The sequence below is a fragment of the Pygocentrus nattereri genome, chromosome 26 (assembly GCF_015220715.1).
Source record: "Pygocentrus nattereri isolate fPygNat1 chromosome 26, fPygNat1.pri, whole genome shotgun sequence".
Classification (NCBI taxonomy): domain Eukaryota; kingdom Metazoa; phylum Chordata; class Actinopteri; order Characiformes; family Serrasalmidae; genus Pygocentrus; species Pygocentrus nattereri.
In genome coordinates this window covers 30620001-30626048 of record NC_051236.1, presented here as the reverse complement: position 1 = coordinate 30626048, position 6048 = coordinate 30620001, and positions in this window count along the sequence as shown.

Here is a 6048-nt window from a genome sequence, read left to right as displayed (position 1 = left end):
TTGTCTTAAAATATAACTTTTATAGCACTAATTAAATGTGTTGCATTGCCCACGAAGCAATTTCTATCTTACCACTCCATTATTACACAGTAGTCGTATAAAAACCACACAGGAACTTTCCACTTATTTTAAAGTGTAACTTTAACACTGCACTACAGAATACTATATATATATATATATATATATATATATATATATATATATATATATATATATATATATATATATATATATATATATACAGTATCTCACAAAATGAGTACACCGCTGATATTTCTGCAAATAATTTTATTACATCTTTTCACTATAGAAATGAAACTTGGATATAACTTAAAGTGGTCAGTGTGCAGCTTGTATAGCAGTGCAGATTTACTGTCCTCTGAAAAAAACTCAACACACAGCCATTAATGTCTGAATAGCTGGCAACACAAGTGAGTCCACCTCACAGTGAACATGTCCAAATTGTGCTTAATTGTGTCGTTGTCCCTCCCTGGTGCCATGTGACTCGTTAGAGTCACAGGGTTCCAGGTGTGAATGGAGAGCAGGGCTGTTAAATTTGGCGTTTTGGGTATAATTTGCTCATACTGGCCACTGGATATTCAACATGGCACCTCATGGCAAAGAACTCTCTGAGGATGTGAGAAATACAATTGTTGCCTAGGCTATAAGAAGACTGCTAACACCCTGAAACTGAGCTATAGCACGGAGGCCAAGGTCATATAGCGGTTTTCCAGAACAGGTTCTGTTTGGAACAGGTTGTCTGGAGCTGCATGAGTGCTGCTGGCACTGGAGAGCTGCGGTTCATAGACGAAAACATGAATTCCAACATGTACTGTGACATTCTGAAGCAGAGCACGATCCCGTCCCTTCGGAAGCGGAAAGTGGAGGAGCGCAAGGTGTCTAACATCCACCAGCTCCGTGATGTCATTATGTAGGAGTGGAAGAGGATTCCAGTAGCAACCTCTGCAGCTCTGGTGAATTCCATGCCCAAGAGGGTTCAGGCAGTGCTAGATAATAATGGTGGTCATGCAAAATATTGACACTCTGAGCACAATTTGGATGTTCAGTATGGGGTGTAATCAGTTGTGTTGCCAGCTATTTAGACATTAATGTCTGTGTGTTGTTCTTTTCAGAGGACAGTAAATCTACAAGCTGCACACTGACCACTTTAAGTTATATCCAAGTTTAATTTCTATAGTGTCGTCTCATGAAAAGATATAATAAAATAACTGCAGAACTGTGAGGGGTCTACTCACTTTCATCAGATACTACATTTTATATATATATATATATAATGTGCGATCACATGACTCAAACCAGCATGTGATCATTTGTTTTCACATGTGAACATTTTTTCACGTGATCACATTTTTTCCGTCTGTCTTTCCAACATGTTTTTAACATGTAAACTGTGCAAAAACATGTGTTCACATGTGAAATTCATGTATGTTTTCTGTAAGGGTCCAAGCTTTACTTGTCTAGCTGACACCCTGCAGTGGTTTTGCTGACCCTAGATGGCTGCTTCAGAGTGTCAACTGAACATCCGTGTTAGCAGTGGATGCCCCTTAAAGTAGTTCAATTCTTGAATGGTCTTCTGCCTGCATGTGTTTTGACCCCTCCCGGTCTAGACTCTGAGTATTGAAATGCCCAAAGTCAAAGTCTCTTAGCAAACTGCTTCAGCCACAACATTACAATGTGAATGACTAAGATGGAATTGAGGAGCAAGTACATTACTTTGTTCATGAGTATACGTGAGTATATATAATATACGATTCCAAAAAAAAAAAGGTAAACAGTATGTGAACTGCTAATAAAAACAGAAAGCAGTGGTTAGGAAATTCTTGTTTGGCCTATATTAATTTGAACATAGTAGAAAATTATAATATATGATTTATATTGATTTATATGAGTCACAGTATATGCTCATGCCAAGATGTCTCCAACACAGCATAGAAGATGCAGGAAACATTACAGGTGAATGCTTATTTTAGTCCTTTCAGTTCAGTAGCACCATATTGAAATAGCCAGCGCAGCGGGAAGGTCTCTTTTAGCCATGCATCTTCTCTCTATGGTAGACACTAACAGTCACTTAATAAAGCACAAATAACACACAAATCTTAACCCCAACAACAACAAATGTCCTTTCTTAATAGAGAGGGGAGGTGCATGCAGCTTTGCAAGCCACATCCCCTGAGCTCCTCTTGAAACACAGGTGGACGCAGCGCAACTTTAAGGGTATCTACATAGATGTACAGTTTACCTATGCCATCAGCACTAATACATACAACAACAGACCCTGGCTTTATGCTGGTGACAATCTTATTTGGTATGGACTTCTACTTTTACTGGAGTAATATTTTACCTTGGGTGTCTCTACTTTAACTCAAGTACATGATTTGTGTACTTCGTCCACCTCTGCAGAATTCCCAGAATTCTCATTTGTCTAACCCATAAATGAAGGAAGAGGGAAATAAAATCTCTAGTTAATTGATTCCTCCAGGAGACGTTGACTGAATTGAACCTCAGACTTCTTCTCCAAGGGAGTTTTTATTCCATCACTGCTGCTTAATTGCCCAGATGACATTATTGCTTGGAAACTAAGGATAACCTAACACAGGCTACCAACTAATGTTGGTAATTCATTTTGGTTAACATTTACCTCCCTTTAACCCTTATTAGTTAAACAGACTGGCAGCTCTGTAATGCATTTCATTTAAAAAGTAATCCAGGCTAAAACTGTTAAGTTAGAACTGAAGGGATAGAATAAACTTTAGCTGTTCCTTTCAGAGATGTGAACCCTTTGGAATGCTGCAAAATTTTATTTGATTCCTGAGAGCCAGGAACAGCACAACGTTTATAAACTTTCCCCACATTTTCCACTATAGTAACTCTTAAAACTACACACTGCAGAAGCAACACTCACAGCAATCACTTGAACAAAAATGGGCAGGCTTAAATTGCTGGAGGCTGAGAGTTCTTCATAGTTAAGACATCTCAACCATGATGAATTCAAAAGGGCTTGTTTTTGATTATCCATGTATGAACAGATTTGGAGATCTCTCGGGTGGAAAAGTGTAATTGTACGCAAGATGTAGAAGAACATTTTGTAATGTTGCTATGTTTAGTATTCCTTCCCAGTGTGGATGGATCGGATGATGGCGAGTATTTTGAAATGTTTTGAGTATTCAAACAGAACTCAGTCAAAACTTCCACAGTATAATTTTTGCATTTGAAACCTAACAGCAATCCAGACCTTCCTTACTGTTAAGCCTGTGTGTGTGACGTTATACATGATAACGTATGATGCAGTCCAAAAAACTGTGTTTACTATTTCAGGCTTTACAGAGTTACTCACAGCAATAGACAGACACCATATTTTGCATCCCCCCTTCAATAATGCTTTTTCTTACAATCAAAAAGTCATAGTACTGCTTTAAAGAAGGAAAAAGTGTTGCAAAATGGCCATTTTCACTGATGCTCGCCTCTCTGCGTCAGTGTGTTCAAGTCTTTACATACATCACTGCATTAAATGTGTCATTGTAATTGAAATCAGGTACACCTGATCGGGTGCTAGTGATGGGGAACAGCTCTAGAGAATGTCTTGAAGGAATCTTATTTAAACCTTTAAACCTGTGGTCTGGTTTGCTCTTTGTTATTGGAGTGTGTGGCATCATCATGTCAAGATCAAAAGAGCTCTCTGAGACCTTCAGTAGGATGCCTATGAGTTTGGGATTATAAGAAAACTTCCAAAACATTGGAATGGCCTAGTAAACTAAACCCAAGAGCATACCGTAAGATGCTAAAAGAAGTTTCTTAAGAATTAAAAAATTTCATTATGGCAAATGTGCCATGAGAAATCAGGGCAAGACTAAAGTTGACTAATGAATATGTAGGCAAAGACCAGGACTTCTGGAGCAAAGTGATGTGGACAGATGAGTCAAAGTCAGCCACAGTACCAAGCCATGTTTGGCAAAAGACAGGATTTGATCAGACCCTTCTACCAACTGTATGTTATGGTTTGGGGCTTGCTTTGCTGAGTTAGAGTCATAGAATGAATTCTCCTTCATACATGAGAGGGAGGAAGATGTGTATATATACTGTATATATATATATATATATACTGTATGTGTATATATATATATATATATATATATATATATATATATATATATCTAGACATGCACATCCCATTCTTAATCCATAGCGTTTAATATGATATCAGCCCACCCTTTGCAGCTATAACAGCTCCAACTTTTCTGGTAAGGCTTTCAACAAGGTTTATGAAAGTGTTTATGGAAATATTTCCAATGATTTCGATGGGTGAGTGCATAGTGCGCAGAGGTCACCGACTTTCTGCAGAGTCAACCGCTACAGACCTCCAAACTTCATGTGGCTTTCAGATCAGCTCAAGAACAGCATAGAAAGCTTCATGGAATGGGTTTCTGTGGCTGCACAGCTGCATCCAAGCCTTACATCACCAAGTGCAATGCAAAGCGTGGAATGCAGTGGAGTAAAGCGCCGCCACTGGACTATAGAGCAGTGGAGACGTGTTCTCTGGAGTGACCAATCACGCTCTCCATCTGGAAATCTGATGGACAAGTTTGGGTTTGGTGGTTGCCAGGAGACGGTACTTGTCTGACTGCATTGTGCTGAGTGTAAAGTTTGGTGGAGGGGGGATCATGGTGTGGGGTTGTTTTTCAGGAGTTGGGCTCGGCCCCTTAGTTCCAGTGAAAGGAACTCTTAATGCTTCAGCTTTAAAGAGATTTTAGACAATTTCATGCTCCCAACTTTGTGGGAACAGTTTGGGGACGGCCCCTTCCTGTTCCAACATGACCACACACCAGTGCACAAAGCAGGTCCATAAAGACGTGGATAAGTGAGTTTGGTGTGGAAGAACTTGACTGGCCTGCACAGAGTCCTGACCTCAACCCCATAGAACACCTTTTGGATGAATTGCAGCGGAGACTCGTCCAACATCAGCGTCTGACCTCAAGAATCGTCAAAATTCCCATAAACACACTCCTAAACCTTGTGGAAAGCCTTCCCAGAAGAACTGAAGCTGTTATAGTTGCAAAGGGTGGGCTGACATCATATTAAATTAAACCCTATGGATTAAGAAAGGGACGTCATTCAAGTTCATATGCATGTGAAGGAAACGAATACTTTTGGCAATATAGTGTGTGTGTGTGTGTGTGTGTGTGTGTGTGTGTGTGTGTGTGTGTGTGTGTGTGTGTGTGTGTGTGTGTATATATATATATATAAACAATTCAATTAAAGCAGCAAGAGAGAGAGAGGGAGAGAGATACAATAAAAGGAAAGAAAACATACCCCTTAATCATCTAGTCAGTTACCACAGGCTATCACTGGTGCTTTGTAAGTTTCAGCACACATTCTTTGGCTTTCACCATGAGAGCAGTAACTGCGTTTGCACTTTATTATGCATGTGCTCACAGCTACCACAGGCAGACCTGTTTTGGATGTTTCTGTTTCTGAAGCTCTGTTTCTTTCTGACTCAGTCAAAGGAAGTCTGCTGAACTGTTCTGACCAAATGGCTGTCAAGTGTTCTCGCTGTTTGGAGTCTCAACTCAGCAGACAGAACACATTTTCCCCATCACTGCCTTCACTCTCTTTCACTCTCTCTCTCTCTCTCTCTCTCTCTCTCTCCCTCTCTCCTGCTTACTCTTCTCGCTTTCTTTCTTTGAATTTCAATTTATCTTGAGTTCCTTTGGATTTTGCCAACTTGTTTGCTTTTAAGCCCTTTCTCTGTTTTTCTTTCAGTAAACTCTGTCTCTCTGTAAAAGTATTAGCAGTGTTTGATATCGTTTTTGTTTTTGTACCATTTTCACATGAAAGTGTGGACAGAGGTGTGAAGATTTAGCTTTTTTGAAGGCGTCTTTTAAGCCACCTGCTCTGTTTCCCACTCATTATTACTCACTGCTTTGTTATTCAAAGCAAATTGAAATGCAGTGATTTTTTATTTATTTACTGTTGCTTGCATATTTGTTTATTTTACCAATCGAAACTTATATTATGGCCCTTTTACACGCC